A 19,318-nucleotide genomic window follows, 5' to 3' on the forward strand; every position below is an offset into this window, starting at 1 on the left:
AAAAACAGAGTTTCAAAGTAAGGATTCTTCTTAAAAAGCATTACGTTTTAGTCAAAAACACAATCTCTTGCCCTGAAACAGTGTTTAAGGCAAATACAAACCTGTTTCATACTGTGAAAAAGGTAAAGAACAGAGTTTCAAAGTAAGGATTCTTCTTAAAAAGCATTACGTTTTAGTCGAAAACACAATCTCTTGCCCTGAAACAGTGTTTAATGCGAATACAAAGCTGTTTCATAGTGTGAAAAAGGTAAAGAAAAGAGTTTCAAAATAAGATTCTTCTTATAAAGCATTACGTTTTAGTCTAAAACACAATCTCTTGCCCTGAAACAGTGTTTAAGGCAAATACAAAGCTGTTTCAAATTATGAAAAAGGTAATGGACAGTTTCAAAGTAAAGATTCTTCTTATAACGCATTACATTTTAGTCCATCACACAATCTATTGCCCTGAAACAGTGTTTAAGGTGAATATAAAGATGTTTCAAAGTGTGAAAAAGGTAAAGGACAGAATTTCAATTTAAGATGTTTCTTATAATGTAATACATTTTAGTACAAAGCACAATCTCTTGCGCTGAAACAATGTTTAAGTTGAATACAAAGCTGTTTCATAGTGTGAAAAAGGTAAAGAACAGAGTTTCAAAGTAAAGATTCTTCTTATAATGCATTACAATTTAGTCCAAAGCACAATCTCTTGCCCTGAAACAGTGTTTAAGGCAAATAGAAAGCTGTTTCAAATTATGAAAAAGGTAATGGACAGTTTCAAAGTAAAGATTCTTCTTATAACGCATTACATTTTAGTCCATCACACAATCTCTTGCCCTGAAACAGTGTTTAAGGCGAATACAAAGCTGTTTCAAATTATGAAAAAGGTAATGGACAGTTTCAAAGTAAAGATTCTTCTTATAACGCATTACATTTTAGTACAAAGCACAATCTCTTGCACAGAAACAGTGTTTAAGGCGAATAGAAAGATGTTTCATAGTGTGAAAAAGGTAAAGCACAGAGTTTCAAAGTAAATATTCTTCTTATAATTCATTACAATTTAGTCCAAAGCACAATCTCTTGCCTTGAAACAGTGTTTAAGGTGAATACAAAGCTGTTTCATAGTGTGAAAAAGGTAAAGAAAAGAGTTTCAAAATAAGATTCTTCTTACAAAGCATTACGTTTTTGTCTAAAACACAATCTCTTGCCCTGAAACAGTGTTTAAGGCGAATACAAAGCTGTTTCAAATTATGAAAAAGGTAATGGACAGTTTCAAAGTAAAGATTCTTCTTATAACGCATTACATTTTAGTCCATCGCACAATCTATTGCCCTGAAACAGTGTTTAAGGTGAATATAAAGATGTTTCAAAGTGTGAAAAAGGTAAAGGACAGAGTTTCAAAGTACGGATTCTTCTTATAATGCTTTACGTTTTAGTCTAAAGCACAATCTCTTGCCCTGAAACAGTGTTTAAGGCGAATATAAAGCTGTTTCATACTGTGAAAAAGGTAAAGAACAGAGTTTCAAAGTAAGGATTCTTCTTATAATGCTTTACGTTTTAGTCGAAAACACAATCTCTTGCCCTGAAACAGTGTTTAAGGCAAATACAAAGCTGTTTCATACTGTGAAAAAGGTAAAGAACAGAGTTTCAAAGTAAGGATTCTTCTTAAAAAGCAGTACGTTTTAGTCGAAAACACAATCTCTTGCCCTGAAACAGTGTTTAATGCGAATACAAAGCTGTTTCATAGTGTGAAAAAGGTAAAGAAAAGAGTTTCAAAATAAGATTCTTCTTATAAAGCATTACGTTTTAGTCTAAAACACAATCTCTTGCCCTGAAACAGTGTTTAAGGCGAATACAAAGCTGTTTCAAATTATGAAAAAGGTAATGGACAGTTTCAAAGTAAAGATTCTTCTTATAACGCATTACATTTTAGTCCATCGCACAATCTATTGCCCTGAAACAGTGTTTAAGGTGAATATAAAGATGTTTCAAAGTGTGAAAAAGGTAAAGGACAGAGTTTCAAAGTAAGGATTCTTCTTATAATGCTTTACGTTTTAGTCTAAAGCACAATCTCTTGCCCTGAAACAGTGTTTAAGGCGAATATAAAGCTGTTTCATAGTGTGAAAAAGGTAAAAAACAGAGTTTCAAAGTAAGGATTCTTCTTAAAAAGCATTACGTTTTAGTCGAAAACACAATCTCTTGCCCTGAAACAGTGTTTAAGGCAAATACAAAGCTGTTTCATACTGTGAAAAAGGTAAAGAACAGAGTTTCAAAGTAAGGATTCTTCTTAAAAAGCAGTACGTTTTAGTCGAAAACACAATCTCTTGCCCTGAAACAGTGTTTAATGCGAATACAAAGCTGTTTCATAGTGTGAAAAAGGTAAAGAAAAGAGTTTCAAAATAAGATTCTTCTTATAAAGCATTACGTTTTAGTCTAAAACACAATCTCTTGCCCTGAAACAGTGTTTAAGGCAAATACAAAGCTGTTTCAAATTATGAAAAAGGTAATGGACAGTTTCAAAGTAAAGATTCTTCTTATAACGCATTACATTTTAGTCCATCACACAATCTATTGCCCTGAAACAGTGTTTAAGGTGAATATAAAGATGTTTCAAAGTGTGAAAAAGGTAAAGGACAGAATTTCAATTTAAGATTTTTCTTATAATGCAATACATTTTAGTACAAAGCACAATCTCTTGCGCTGAAACAATGTTTAAGTTGAATACAAAGTTGTTTCATAGTGTGAAAAAGGTAAAGAACAGAGTTTCAAAGTAAAGATTCTTCTTATAATGCATTACAATTTAGTCCAAAGCACAATCTCTTGCCCTGAAACAGTGTTTAAGGCGAATACAAAGCTGTTTCATAGTGTGAAAAAGGTAAAGAAAAGAGTTTCAAAATAAGATTCTTCTTAAAAAGCATTACGTTTTAGTCTAAAACACAATCTCTTGCCCTGAAACAGTGTTTAAGGCGAATACAAAGCTGTTTCAAATTATGAAAAAGGTAATGGACAGTTTCAAAGTAAAGATTCTTCTTATAACGCATTACATTTTAGTACAAAGCACAATCTCTTGCACAGAAACAGTGTTTAAGGCGAATAGAAAGATGTTTCATAGTGTGAAAAAGGTAAAGCACAGAGTTTCAAAGTAAATATTCTTCTTATAATTCATTACAATTTAGTCCAAAGCACAATCTCTTGCCTTGAAACAGTGTTTAAGGTGAATACAAAGCTGTTTCATAGTGTGAAAAAGGTAAAGAAAAGAGTTTCAAAATAAGATTCTTCTTACAAAGCATTACGTTTTTGTCTAAAACACAATCTCTTGCCCTGAAACAGTGTTTAAGGCGAATACAAAGCTGTTTCAAATTATGAAAAAGGTAATGGACAGTTTCAAAGTAAAGATTCTTCTTATAACGCATTACATTTTAGTCCATCGCACAATCTATTGCCCTGAAACAGTGTTTAAGGTGAATATAAAGATGTTTCAAAGTGTGAAAAAGGTAAAGGACAGAGTTTCAAAGTAAGGATTCTTCTTATAATGCTTTACGTTTTAGTCTAAAGCACAATCTCTTGCCCTGAAACAGTGTTTAAGGCGAATATAAAGCTGTTTCATACTGTGAAAAAGGTAAAGAACAGAGTTTCAAAGTAAGGATTCTTCTTAAAAAGCAGTACGTTTTAGTCGAAAACACAATCTCTTGCCCTGAAACAGTGTTTAATGCGAATACAAAGCTGTTTCATAGTGTGAAAAAGGTAAAGAAAAGAGTTTCAAAATAAGATTCTTCTTATAAAGCATTACGTTTTAGTCTAAAACACAATCTCTTGCCCTGAAACAGTGTTTAAGGCGAATACAAAGCTGTTTCAAATTATGAAAAAGGTAATGGACAGTTTCAAAGTAAAGATTCTTCTTATAACGCATTACATTTTAGTCCATCGCACAATCTATTGCCCTGAAACAGTGTTTAAGGTGAATATAAAGATGTTTCAAAGTGTGAAAAAGGTAAAGGACAGAGTTTCAAAGTAAGGATTCTTCTTATAATGCTTTACGTTTTAGTCTAAAGCACAATCTCTTGCCCTGAAACAGTGTTTAAGGCGAATACAAAGCTGTTTCATAGTGTGAAAAAGGTAAAGAAAAGAGTTTCAAAATAAGATTCTTCTTATAAAGCATTACGTTTTAGTCTAAAACACAATCTCTTGCCCTGAAACAGTGTTTAAGGCAAATACAAAGCTGTTTCAAATTATGAAAAAGGTAATGGACAGTTTCAAAGTAAAGATTCTTCTTATAACGCATTACATTTTAGTCCATCACACAATCTATTGCCCTGAAACAGTGTTTAAGGTGAATATAAAGATGTTTCAAAGTGTGAAAAAGGTAAAGGACAGAGTTTCAAAGTAAGGATTCTTCTTAAAAAGCATTACGTTTTAGTCGAAAACACAATCTCTTGCCCTGAAACAGTGTTTAAGGCAAATACAAAGCTGTTTCATACTGTGAAAAAGGTAAAGAACAGAGTTTCAAAGTAAGGATTCTTCTTAAAAAGCATTACGTTTTAGTCGAAAACACAATCTCTTGCCCTGAAACAGTGTTTAAGGCGATTACAATATTGTTTCACAGTGTGAAAAAGGTAAAGAACAGAATTTCAATTTAAGATTTTTCTTATAATGCAATACATTTTAGTACAAAGCACAATCTCTTGCGCTGAAACAATGTTTAAGTCGAATACAAAGCTGTTTCATAGTGTGAAAAAGGTAAAGCACAAAGTTTCAAAGTAAAGATTCTTCTTATAATGCATTACAATTTAGTCCAAAGCACAATCTCTTGAACTGAAACAGTGTTTAAGGCGAATACAAAGCTGTTTCATAGTGTGAAAAAGGTAAAGAAAAGAGTTTCAAAATAAGATTCTTCTTATAAAGCATTATGTTTTAGTCTAAAACACAATCTCTTGCCCTGAAACAGTGTTTAAGGCGAATACAAAGCTGTTTCAAATTATGAAAAAGGTAATGGACAGTTTCAAAGTAAAGATTCTTCTTATAACGCATTACATTTTAGTCCATCACACAATCTCTTGCCCTGAAACAGTGTTTAAGGTGAATATAAAGATGTTTCAAAGTGTGAAAAAGGTAAAGGACAGAATTTCAATTTAAGATTTTTCTTATAATGCAATACATTTTAGTACAAAGCACAATCTCTTGCACTGAAACAATGTTTAAGTTGAATACAAAGCTGTTTCATAGTGTGAAAAAGGTAAAGCACAGAGTTTCAAAGTAAATATTCTTCTTATAATGCATTACATTTTAGTACAAAGCACAATCTCTTGCCCTGAAACAGTGTTTAAGGTGAATACAAAGCTGTTTCATAGTGTGAAAAAGGTAAAGCACAGAGTTTCAAAGTAAAGATACTTCTTATAATGCATTACATTTTAGTACAAAGCACAATCTCTTGCCCTGAAACAGTGTTTAAGGTGAATACAAAGCTCTTTCATAGTGTGAAAAAGGTAATGGACAGTTTCAAAGTAAAGATTCTTCTTATAACGCATTACATTTTAGTACAAAGCACAATCTCTTGCCCTGAAACAGTATTTAAGGCGAATAGAAAGCTGTTTCATAGTGTGAAAAAGGTAAAGAAAAGAGTTTCAAAATAAGATTCTTCTTATAAAGCATTACGTTTTAGTCTAAAACACAATCTCTTGCCCTGAAACAGTGTTTAAGGCGAATACAAAGCTGTTTCAAATTATGAAAAAGGTAATGGACAGTTTCAAAGTAAAGATTCTTCTTATAACGCATTACATTTTAGTCCATCGCACAATCTATTGCTCTGAAACAGTGTTTAAGGTGAATATAAAGATGTTTCATAGTGTGAAAAAGGTAAAGGACAGAGTTTCAAAGTAAAGATTCTTCTCATAATGCATTACATTTTAGTACAAAGCACAATCTCTTGCCCTGAAGCAGTGTTTAAGGCAAATAGAAAGCTGTTTCATAGTGTGAAAAAGGTAAAAAACAGAGTTTCAAAGTAAGGATTCTTCTTATAATGCTTTACGTTTTAGTCTAAAGCACAATCTCTTGCCCTGAAACAGTGTTTAAGGCGAATATAAAGCTGTTTCATAGTGTGAAAAAGGTAAAGAACAGAGTTTCAAAGTAAGGATTCTTCTTAAAAAGCATTACGTTTTAGTCGAAAACACAATCTCTTGCCCTGAAACAGTGTTTAATGCGAATACAAAGCTGTTTCATAGTGTGAAAAAGGTAAAGAAAAGAGTTTCAAAATAAGATTCTTCTTATAAAGCATTACGTTTTAGTCTAAAACACAATCTCTTGCCCTGAAACAGTGTTTAAGGCAAATACAAAGCTGTTTCAAATTATGAAAAAGGTAATGGACAGTTTCAAAGTAAAGATTCTTCTTATAACGCATTACATTTTAGTCCATCACACAATCTATTGCCCTGAAACAGTGTTTAAGGTGAATATAAAGATGTTTCAAAGTGTGAAAAAGGTAAAGGACAGAATTTCAATTTAAGATTTTTCTTATAATGCAATACATTTTAGTACAAAGCACAATCTCTTGCGCTGAAACAATGTTTAAGTTGAATACAAAGCTGTTTCATAGTGTGAAAAAGGTAAAGAACAGAGTTTCAAAGTAAAGATTCTTCTTATAATGCATTACAATTTAGTCCAAAGCACAATCTCTTGCCTTGAAACAGTGTTTAAGGTGAATACAAAGCTGTTTCATAGTGTGAAAAAGGTAAAGAAAAGAGTTTCAAAATAAGATTCTTCTTACAAAGCATTACGTTTTTGTCTAAAACACAATCTCTTGCCCTGAAACAGTGTTTAAGGCGAATACAAAGCTGTTTCAAATTATGAAAAAGGTAATGGACAGTTTCAAAGTAAAGATTCTTCTTAAAAAGCAGTACGTTTTAGTCGAAAACACAATCTCTTGCCCTGAAACAGTGTTTAATGCGAATACAAAGCTGTTTCATAGTGTGAAAAAGGTAAAGAAAAGAGTTTCAAAATAAGATTCTTCTTATAAAGCATTACGTTTTAGTCTAAAACACAATCTCTTGCCCTGAAACAGTGTTTAAGGCGAATACAAAGCTGTTTCAAATTATGAAAAAGGTAATGGACAGTTTCAAAGTAAAGATTCTTCTTATAACGCATTACATTTTAGTCCATCGCACAATCTATTGCCCGGAAACAGTGTTTAAGGTGAATATAAAGATGTTTCAAAGTGTGAAAAAGGTAAAGGACAGAGTTTCAAAGTAAGGATTCTTCTTATAATGCTTTACGTTTTAGTCTAAAGCACAATCTCTTGCCCTGAAACAGTGTTTAAGGCGAATATAAAGCTGTTTCATAGTGTGAAAAAGGTAAAAAACAGAGTTTCAAAGTAAGGATTCTTCTTAAAAAGCATTACGTTTTAGTCGAAAACACAATCTCTTGCCCTGAAACAGTGTTTAAGGCAAATACAAAGCTGTTTCATACTGTGAAAAAGGTAAAGAACAGAGTTTCAAAGTAAGGATTCTTCTTAAAAAGCAGTACGTTTTAGTCGAAAACACAATCTCTTGCCCTGAAACAGTGTTTAATGCGAATACAAAGCTGTTTCATAGTGTGAAAAAGGTAAAGAAAAGAGTTTCAAAATAAGATTCTTCTTGCAAAGCATTACGTTTTAGTCTAAAACACAATCTCTTGCCCTGAAACAGTGTTTAAGGCGAATACAAAGCTGTTTCAAATTATGAAAAAGGTAATGGACAGTTTCAAAGTAAAGATTCTTCTTATAACGCATTACATTTTAGTCCATCGCACAATCTATTGCCCTGAAACAGTGTTTAAGGCAAATACAAAGCTGTTTCAAATTATGAAAAAGGTAATGGACAGTTTCAAAGTAAAGATTCTTCTTATAATTCATTACAATTTAGTCCAAAGCACAATCTCTTGCCTTGAAACAGTGTTTAAGGTGAATACAAAGCTGTTTCATAGTGTGAAAAAGGTAAAGAAAAGAGTTTCAAAATAAGATTCTTCTTATAAAGCATTACGTTTTAGTCTAAAACACAATCTCTTGCCCTGAAACAGTGTTTAAGGCGAATACAAAGCTGTTTCAAATTATGAAAAAGGTAATGGACAGTTTCAAAGTAAAGATTCTTCTTATAACGCATTACATTTTAGTCCATCGCACAATCTATTGCCCTGAAACAGTGTTTAAGGTGAATATAAAGATGTTTCAAAGTGTGAAAAAGGTAAAGGACAGAATTTCAATTTAAGATTTTTCTTATAATGCAATACATTTTAGTACAAAGCACAATCTCTTGCGCTGAAACAATGTTTAAGTTGAATACAAAGTTGTTTCATAGTGTGAAAAAGGTAAAGAACAGAGTTTCAAAGTAAAGATTCTTCTTATAATGCATTACAATTTAGTCCAAAGCACAATCTCTTGCCCTGAAACAGTGTTTAAGGCGAATACAAAGCTGTTTCAAAGTGTGAAAAAGGTAAAGAAAAGAGTTTCAAAATAAGATTCTTCTTAAAAAGCATTACGTTTTAGTCTAAAACACAATCTCTTGCCCTGAAACAGTGTTTAAGGCGAATACAAAGCTGTTTCAAATTATGAAAAAGGTAATGGACAGTTTCAAAGTAAAGATTCTTCTTATAACGCATTACATTTTAGTACAAAGCACAATCTCTTGCACAGAAACAGTGTTTAAGGCGAATAGAAAGATGTTTCATAGTGTGAAAAAGGTAAAGCACAGAGTTTCAAAGTAAATATTCTTCTTATAATTCATTACAATTTAGTCCAAAGCACAATCTCTTGCCTTGAAACAGTGTTTAAGGTGAATACAAAGCTGTTTCATAGTGTGAAAAAGGTAAAGAAAAGAGTTTCAAAATAAGATTCTTCTTATAAAGCATTACGTTTTAGTCTAAAACACAATCTCTTGCCCTGAAACAGTGTTTAAGGCGAATACAAAGCTGTTTCAAATTATGAAAAAGGTAATGGACAGTTTCAAAGTAAAGATTCTTCTTATAACGCATTACATTTTAGTCCATCGCACAATCTATTGCCCTGAAACAGTGTTTAAGGTGAATATAAAGATGTTTCAAAGTGTGAAAAAGGTAAAGGACAGAGTTTCAAAGTAAGGATTCTTCTTAAAAAGCATTACGTTTTAGTCGAAAACACAATCTCTTGCCCTGAAACAGTGTTTAAGGCAAATACAAAGCTGTTTCATACTGTGAAAAAGGTAAAGAACAGAGTTTCAAAGTAAGGATTCTTCTTAAAAAGCATTACGTTTTAGTCGAAAACACAATCTCTTGCCCTGAAACAGTGTTTAAGGCGATTACAATATTGTTTCACAGTGTGAAAAAGGTAAAGAACAGAATTTCAATTTAAGATTTTTCTTATAATGCAATACATTTTAGTACAAAGCACAATCTCTTGCGCTGAAACAATGTTTAAGTCGAATACAAAGCTGTTTCATAGTGTGAAAAAGGTAAAGCACAAAGTTTCAAAGTAAAGATTCTTCTTATAATGCATTACAATTTAGTCCAAAGCACAATCTCTTGAACTGAAACAGTGTTTAAGGCGAATACAAAGCTGTTTCATAGTGTGAAAAAGGTAAAGAAAAGAGTTTCAAAATAAGATTCTTCTTATAAAGCATTATGTTTTAGTCTAAAACACAATCTCTTGCCCTGAAACAGTGTTTAAGGTGAATATAAAGATGTTTCAAAGTGTGAAAAAGGTAAAGGACAGAATTTCAATTTAAGATTTTTCTTATAATGCAATACATTTTAGTACAAAGCACAATCTCTTGCACTGAAACAATGTTTAAGTTGAATACAAAGCTGTTTCATAGTGTGAAAAAGGTAAAGCACAGAGTTTCAAAGTAAATATTCTTCTTATAATGCATTACATTTTAGTACAAAGCACAATCTCTTGCCCTGAAACAGTGTTTAAGGTGAATACAAAGCTGTTTCATAGTGTGAAAAAGGTAAAGCACAGAGTTTCAAAGTAAAGATACTTCTTATAATGCATTACATTTTAGTACAAAGCACAATCTCTTGCCCTGAAACAGTGTTTAAGGTGAATACAAAGCTCTTTCATAGTGTGAAAAAGGTAATGGACAGTTTCAAAGTAAAGATTCTTCTTATGACGCATTACATTTTAGTACAAAGCACAATCTCTTGCCCTGAAACAGTATTTAAGGCGAATAGAAAGCTGTTTCATAGTGTGAAAAAGGTAAAGAACAGAGTTTTGAAGTACAGATTCTTCTTAAAAAGCATTACGTTTTAGTCGAAAACACAAGCTCTTGCCCTGAAACAGTGTTTAAGGCGAATAGAAAGCTGTTTCATAGTGTGAAAAAGGTAAAGCACAGAGTTTCAAAGTAAAGATTCTTCTTATAATTCATTACAATTTAGTCCAAAGCACAATCTCTTGCCTTGAAACAGTGTTTAAGGTGAATACAAAGCTGTTTCATAGTGTGAAAAAGGTAAAGAAAAGAGTTTCAAAATAAGATTCTTCTTATAAAGCATTACGTTTTAGTCTAAAACACAATCTCTTGCCCTGAAACAGTGTTTAAGGCGAATACAAAGCTGTTTCAAATTATAAAAAAGGTAATGGACAGTTTCAAAGTAAAGATTCTTCTTATAACGCATTACATTTTAGTCCATCGCACAATCTATTGCCCTGAAACAGTGTTTAAGGTGAATATAAAGATGTTTCAAAGTGTGAAAAAGGTAAAGGACAGAGTTTCAAAGTAAGGATTCTTCTTAAAAAGCATTACGTTTTAGTCGAAAACACAATCTCTTGCCCTGAAACAGTGTTTAAGGCAAATACAAAGCTGTTTCATACTGTGAAAAAGGTAAAGAACAGAGTTTCAAAGTAAGGATTCTTCTTAAAAAGCATTACGTTTTAGTCGAAAACACAATCTCTTGCCCTGAAACAGTGTTTAAGGCGATTACAATATTGTTTCACAGTGTGAAAAAGGTAAAGAACAGAATTTCAATTTAAGATTTTTCTTATAATGCAATACATTTTAGTACAAAGCACAATCTCTTGCGCTGAAACAATGTTTAAGTTGAATACAAAGTTGTTTCATAGTGTGAAAAAGGTAAAGAACAGAGTTTCAAAGTAAAGATTCTTCTTATAATGCATTACAATTTAGTCCAAAGCACAATCTCTTGCCCTGAAACAGTGTTTAAGGCGAATACAAAGCTGTTTCAAAGTGTGAAAAAGGTAAAGAAAAGAGTTTCAAAATAAGATTCTTCTTAAAAAGCATTACGTTTTAGTCTAAAACACAATCTCTTGCCCTGAAACAGTGTTTAAGGCGAATACAAAGCTGTTTCAAATTATGAAAAAGGTAATGGACAGTTTCAAAGTAAAGATTCTTCTTATAACGCATTACATTTTAGTACAAAGCACAATCTCTTGCACAGAAACAGTGTTTAAGGCGAATAGAAAGATGTTTCATAGTGTGAAAAAGGTAAAGCACAGAGTTTCAAAGTAAATATTCTTCTTATAATTCATTACAATTTAGTCCAAAGCACAATCTCTTGCCTTGAAACAGTGTTTAAGGTGAATACAATGCTGTTTCATAGTGTGAAAAAGGTAAAGAAAAGAGTTTCAAAATAAGATTCTTCTTATAAAGCATTACGTTTTAGTCTAAAACACAATCTCTTGCCCTGAAACAGTGTTTAAGGCGAATACAAAGCTGTTTCAAATTATGAAAAAGGTAATGGACAGTTTCAAAGTAAAGATTCTTCTTATAACGCATTACATTTTAGTCCATCGCACAATCTATTGCCCTGAAACAGTGTTTAAGGTGAATATAAAGATGTTTCAAAGTGTGAAAAAGGTAAAGGACAGAGTTTCAAAGTAAGGATTCTTCTTAAAAAGCATTACGTTTTAGTCGAAAACACAATCTCTTGCCCTGAAACAGTGTTTAAGGCAAATACAAAGCTGTTTCATACTGTGAAAAAGGTAAAGAACAGAGTTTCAAAGTAAGGATTCTTCTTAAAAAGCATTACGTTTTAGTCGAAAACACAATCTCTTGCCCTGAAACAGTGTTTAAGGCGATTACAATATTGTTTCACAGTGTGAAAAAGGTAAAGAACAGAATTTCAATTTAAGATTTTTCTTATAATGCAATACATTTTAGTACAAAGCACAATCTCTTGCGCTGAAACAATGTTTAAGTCGAATACAAAGCTGTTTCATAGTGTGAAAAAGGTAAAGCACAAAGTTTCAAAGTAAAGATTCTTCTTATAATGCATTACAATTTAGTCCAAAGCACAATCTCTTGAACTGAAACAGTGTTTAAGGCGAATACAAAGCTGTTTCATAGTGTGAAAAAGGTAAAGAAAAGAGTTTCAAAATAAGATTCTTCTTATAAAGCATTATGTTTTAGTCTAAAACACAATCTCTTGCCCTGAAACAGTGTTTAAGGTGAATATAAAGATGTTTCAAAGTGTGAAAAAGGTAAAGGACAGAATTTCAATTTAAGATTTTTCTTATAATGCAATACATTTTAGTACAAAGCACAATCTCTTGCACTGAAACAATGTTTAAGTTGAATACAAAGCTGTTTCATAGTGTGAAAAAGGTAAAGCACAGAGTTTCAAAGTAAATATTCTTCTTATAATGCATTACATTTTAGTACAAAGCACAATCTCTTGCCCTGAAACAGTGTTTAAGGTGAATACAAAGCTGTTTCATAGTGTGAAAAAGGTAAAGCACAGAGTTTCAAAGTAAAGATACTTCTTATAATGCATTACATTTTAGTACAAAGCACAATCTCTTGCCCTGAAACAGTGTTTAAGGTGAATACAAAGCTCTTTCATAGTGTGAAAAAGGTAATGGACAGTTTCAAAGTAAAGATTCTTCTTATGACGCATTACATTTTAGTACAAAGCACAATCTCTTGCACTGAAACAGTATTTAAGGCGAATAGAAAGCTGTTTCATAGTGTGAAAAAGGTAAAGAACAGAGTTTTGAAGTACAGATTCTTCTTATAATGCTTTACCTTTTAGTCTAAAGCACAATCTCTTGCCCTGAAACAGTGTTTAAGGCAAATACAAAGCTGTTTCATACTGTTAAAAAGGTAAAGAACAAAGTTTCAAAGTAAGGATTCTTCTTAAAAAGCATTACGTTTTAGTCGAAAACACAAGCTCTTGCCCTGAAACAGTGTTTAAGGCGAATAGAAAGCTGTTTCATAGTGTGAAAAAGGTAAAGCACAGAGTTTCAAAGTAAAGATTCTTCTTATAATTCATTACAATTTAGTCCAAAGCACAATCTCTTGCCTTGAAACAGTGTTTAAGGTGAATACAAAGCTGTTTCATAGTGTGAAAAAGGTAAAGAAAAGAGTTTCAAAATAAGATTCTTCTTATAAAGCATTACGTTTTAGTCTAAAACACAATCTCGTGCCCTGAAACAGTGTTTAAGGCAAATACAAAGCTGTTTCATACTGTGAAAAAGGTAAAGAACAGAGTTTCAATGTAAGGATTCTTCTTAAAAAGCATTACGTTTTAGTCGAAAACACAATCTCTTGCCCTGAAACAGTGTTTAAGGCGATTACAATATTGTTTCACAGTGTGAAAAAGGTAAAGAACAGAATTTCAATTTAAGATTTTTCTTATAATGCAATACATTTTAGTACAAAGCACAATCTCTTGCGCTGAAACAATGTTTAAGTTGAATACAAAGTTGTTTCATAGTGTGAAAAAGGTAAAGAACAGAGTTTCAAAGTAAAGATTCTTCTTATAATGCATTACAATTTAGTCCAAAGCACAATCTCTTGCCCTGAAACAGTGTTTAAGGCGAATACAAAGCTGTTTCAAAGTGTGAAAAAGGTAAAGAAAAGAGTTTCAAAATAAGATTCTTCTTAAAAAGCATTACGTTTTAGTCTAAAACACAATCTCTTGCCCTGAAACAGTGTTTAAGGCGAATACAAAGCTGTTTCAAATTATGAAAAAGGTAATGGACAGTTTCAAAGTAAAGATTCTTCTTATAACGCATTACATTTTAGTACAAAGCACAATCTCTTGCACAGAAACAGTGTTTAAGGCGAATAGAAAGATGTTTCATAGTGTGAAAAAGGTAAAGCACAGAGTTTCAAAGTAAATATTCTTCTTATAATTCATTACAATTTAGTCCAAAGCACAATCTCTTGCCTTGAAACAGTGTTTAAGGTGAATACAATGCTGTTTCATAGTGTGAAAAAGGTAAAGAAAAGAGTTTCAAAATAAGATTCTTCTTATAAAGCATTACGTTTTAGTCTAAAACACAATCTCTTGCCCTGAAACAGTGTTTAAGGCGAATACAAAGCTGTTTCAAATTATGAAAAAGGTAATGGACAGTTTCAAAGTAAAGATTCTTCTTATAACGCATTACATTTTAGTCCATCGCACAATCTATTGCCCTGAAACAGTGTTTAAGGTGAATATAAAGATGTTTCAAAGTGTGAAAAAGGTAAAGGACAGAGTTTCAAAGTAAGGATTCTTCTTAAAAAGCATTACGTTTTAGTCGAAAACACAATCTCTTGCCCTGAAACAGTGTTTAAGGCAAATACAAAGCTGTTTCATACTGTGAAAAAGGTAAAGAACAGAGTTTCAAAGTAAGGATTCTTCTTAAAAAGCATTACGTTTTAGTCGAAAACACAATCTCTTGCCCTGAAACAGTGTTTAAGGCGATTACAATATTGTTTCACAGTGTGAAAAAGGTAAAGAACAGAATTTCAATTTAATATTTTTCTTATAATGCAATACATTTTAGTACAAAGCACAATCTCTTGCGCTGAAACAATGTTTAAGTCGAATACAAAGCTGTTTCATAGTGTGAAAAAGGTAAAGCACAAAGTTTCAAAGTAAAGATTCTTCTTATAATGCATTACAATTTAGTCCAAAGCACAATCTCTTGAACTGAAACAGTGTTTAAGGCGAATACAAAGCTGTTTCATAGTGTGAAAAAGGTAAAGAAAAGAGTTTCAAAATAAGATTCTTCTTATAAAGCATTATGTTTTAGTCTAAAACACAATCTCTTGCCCTGAAACAGTGTTTAAGGTGAATATAAAGATGTTTCAAAGTGTGAAAAAGGTAAAGGACAGAATTTCAATTTAAGATTTTTCTTATAATGCAATACATTTTAGTACAAAGCACAATCTCTTGCACTGAAACAATGTTTAAGTTGAATACAAAGCTGTTTCATAGTGTGAAAAAGGTAAAGCACAGAGTTTCAAAGTAAATATTCTTCTTATAATGCATTACATTTTAGTACAAAGCACAATCTCTTGCCCTGAAACAGTGTTTAAGGTGAATACAAAGCTGTTTCATAGTGTGAAAAAGGTAAAGCACAGAGTTTCAAAGTAAAGATACTTCTTATAATGCATTACATTTTAGTACAAAGCACAATCTCTTGCCCTGAAACAGTGTTTAAGGTGAATACAAAGCTCTTTCATAGTGTGAAAAAGGTAATGGACAGTTTCAAAGTAAAGATTCTTCTTATGACGCATTACATTTTAGTACAAAGCACAATCTCTTGCACTGAAACAGTATTTAAGGCGAATAGAAAGCTGTTTCATAGTGTGAAAAAGGTAAAGAACAGAGTTTTGAAGTACAGATTCTTCTTATAATGCTTTACCTTTTAGTCTAAAGCACAATCTCTTGCCCTGAAACAGTGTTTAAGGCAAATACAAAGCTGTTTCATACTGTTAAAAAGGTAAAGAACAAAGTTTCAAAGTAAGGATTCTTCTTAAAAAGCATTACGTTTTAGTCGAAAACACAAGCTCTTGCCCTGAAACAGTGTTTAAGGCGAATAGAAAGCTGTTTCATAGTGTGAAAAAGGTAAAGCACAGAGTTTCAAAGTAAAGATTCTTCTTATAATTCATTACAATTTAGTCCAAAGCACAATCTCTTGCCTTGAAACAGTGTTTAAGGTGAATACAAAGCTGTTTCATAGTGTGAAAAAGGTAAAGAAAAGAGTTTCAAAATAAGATTCTTCTTATAAAGCATTACGTTTTAGTCTAAAACACAATCTCTTGCCCTGAAACAGTGTTTAAGGCGAATACAAAGCTGTTTCAAATTATAAAAAAGGTAATGGACAGTTTCAAAGTAAAGATTCTTCTTATAACGCATTACATTTTAGTCCATCGCACAATCTATTGCCCTGAAACAGTGTTTAAGGTGAATATAAAGATGTTTCAAAGTGTGAAAAAGGTAAAGGACAGAGTTTCAAAGTAAGGATTCTTCTTAAAAAGCATTACGTTTTAGTCGAAAACACAATCTCTTGCCCTGAAACAGTGTTTAAGGCAAATACAAAGCTGTTTCATACTGTGAAAAAGGTAAAGAACAGAGTTTCAAAGTAAGGATTCTTCTTAAAAAGCATTACGTTTTAGTCGAAAACACAATCTCTTGCCCTGAAACAGTGTTTAAGGCGATTACAATATTGTTTCACAGTGTGAAAAAGGTAAAGAACAGAATTTCAATTTAAGATTTTTCTTATAATGCAATACATTTTAGTACAAAGCACAATCTCTTGCGCTGAAACAATGTTTAAGTCGAATACAAAGCTGTTTCATAGTGTGAAAAAGGTAAAGCACAGAGTTTCAAAGTAAAGATTCTTCTTATAATGCATTACAATTTAGTCCAAAGCACAATCTCTTGAACTGAAACAGTGTTTAAGGCGAATACAAAGCTGTTTCATAGTGTGAAAAAGGTAAAGAAAAGAGTTTCAAAATAAGATTCTTCTTATAAAGCATTACGTTTTAGTCTAAAACACAATCTCTTGCCCTGAAACAGTGTTTAAGGCGAATACAAAGCTGTTTCAAATTATGAAAAAGGTAATGGACAGTTTCAAAGTAAAGATTCTTCTTATAACGCATTACATTTTAGTACAAAGCACAATCTCTTGCACAGAAACAGTGTTTAAGGCGAATAGAAAGATGTTTCATAGTGTGAAAAAGGTAAAGCACAGAGTTTCAAAGTAAAGATTATTCTTATAATTCATTACAATTTAGTCCAAAGCACAATCTCTTGCCTTGAAACAGTGTTTAAGGTGAATACAAAGCTGTTTCATAGTGTGAAAAAGGTAAAGAAAAGAGTTTCAAAATAAGATTCTTCTTATAAAGCATTACGTTTTAGTCTAAAACACAATCTCTTGCCCTGAAACAGTGTTTAAGGCGAATACAAAGCTGTTTCAAATTATGAAAAAGGTAATGGACAGTTTCAAAGTAAAGATTCTTCTTATAACGCATTACATTTTAGTCCATCGCACAATCTATTGCCCTGAAACAGTGTTTAAGGTGAATATAAAGATGTTTCAAAGTGTGAAAAAGGTAAAGGACAGAGTTTCAAAGTAAGGATTCTTCTTATAATGCTTTACGTTTTAGTCTAAAGCACAATCTCTTGCCCTGAAACAGTGTTTAAGGCGAATATAAAGCTGTTTCATAGTGTGAAAAAGGTAAAAAACAGAGTTTCAAAGTAAGGATTCTTCTTAAAAAGCATTACGTTTTAGTCGAAAACACAATCTCTTGCCCTGAAACAGTGTTTAAGGCAAATACAAAGCTGTTTCATACTGTGAAAAAGGTAAAGAACAGAGTTTCAAAGTAAGGATTCTTCTTAAAAAGCATTACGTTTTAGTCGAAAACACAATCTCTTGCCCTGAAACAGTGTTTAAGGTGAATATAAAGATGTTTCAAAGTGTGAAAAAGGTAAAGGACAGAATTTCAATTTAAGATTTTTCTTATAATGCAATACATTTTAGTACAAAGCACAATCTCTTGCACTGAAACAATGTTTAAGTTGAATACAAAGCTGTTTCATAGTGTGAAAAAGGTAAAGCACAGAGTTTCAAAGTAAATATTCTTCTTATAATGCATTACATTTTAGTACAAAGCACAATCTCTTGCCCTGAAACAGTGTTTAAGGTGAATACAAAGCTGTTTCATAGTGTGAAAAAGGTAAAGCACAGAGTTTCAAAGTAAAGATACTTCTTATAATGCATTACATTTTAGTACAAAGCACAATCTCTTGCCCTGAAACAGTGTTTAAGGTGAATACAAAGCTCTTTCATAGTGTGAAAAAGGTAATGGACAGTTTCAAAGTAAAGATTCTTCTTATGACGCATTACATTTTAGTACAAAGCACAATCTCTTGCACTGAAACAGTTTTTAAGGCGAATAGAAAGCTGTTTCATAGTGTGAAAAAGGTAAAGAACAGAGTTTTGAAGTACAGATTCTTCTTATAATGCTTTACCTTTTAGTCTAAAGCACAATCTCTTGCCCTGAAACAGTGTTTAAGGCAAATACAAAGCTGTTTCATACTGTTAAAAAGGTAAAGAACAAAGTTTCAAAGTAAGGATTCTTCTTAAAAAGCATTACGTTTTAGTCGAAAACACAAGCTCTTGCCCTGAAACAGTGTTTAAGGCGAATAGAAAGCTGTTTCATAGTGTGAAAAAGGTAAAGCACAGAGTTTCAAAGTAAAGATTCTTCTTATAATTCATTACAATTTAGTCCAAAGCACAATCTCTTGCCTTGAAACAGTGTTTAAGGTGAATACAAAGCTGTTTCATAGTGTGAAAAAGGTAAAGAAAAGAGTTTCAAAATAAGATTCTTCTTATAAAGCATTACGTTTTAGTCTAAAACACAATCTCGTGCCCTGAAACAGTGTTTAAGGCAAATACAAAGCTGTTTCATACTGTGAAAAAGGTAAAGAACAGAGTTTCAATGTAAGGATTCTTCTTAAAAAGCATTACGTTTTAGTCGAAAACACAATCTCTTGCCCTGAAACAGTGTTTAAGGCGATTACAATATTGTTTCACAGTGTGAAAAAGGTAAAGAACAGAATTTCAATTTAAGATTTTTCTTATAATGCAATACATTTTAGTACAAAGCACAATCTCTTGCGCTGAAACAATGTTTAAGTTGAATACAAAGTTGTTTCATAGTGTGAAAAAGGTAAAGAACAGAGTTTCAAAGTAAAGATTCTTCTTATAATGCATTACAATTTAGTCCAAAGCACAATCTCTTGCCCTGAAACAGTGTTTAAGGCGAATACAAAGCTGTTTCAAAGTGTGAAAAAGGTAAAGAAAAGAGTTTCAAAATAAGATTCTTCTTAAAAAGCATTACGTTTTAGTCTAAAACACAATCTCTTGCCCTGAAACAGTGTTTAAGGCGAATACAAAGCTGTTTCAAATTATGAAAAAGGTAATGGACAGTTTCAAAGTAAAGATTCTTCTTATAACGCATTACATTTTAGTACAAAGCACAATCTCTTGCACAGAAACAGTGTTTAAGGCGAATAGAAAGATGTTTCATAGTGTGAAAAAGGTAAAGCACAGAGTTTCAAAGTAAATATTCTTCTTATAATTCATTACAATTTAGTCCAAAGC

The sequence above is a fragment of the Electrophorus electricus genome, chromosome 15, assembly GCF_041902795.1.
Source record: "Electrophorus electricus isolate QZ-2024a chromosome 15, ASM4190279v1, whole genome shotgun sequence".
NCBI lineage: Eukaryota > Metazoa > Chordata > Actinopteri > Gymnotiformes > Gymnotidae > Electrophorus > Electrophorus electricus.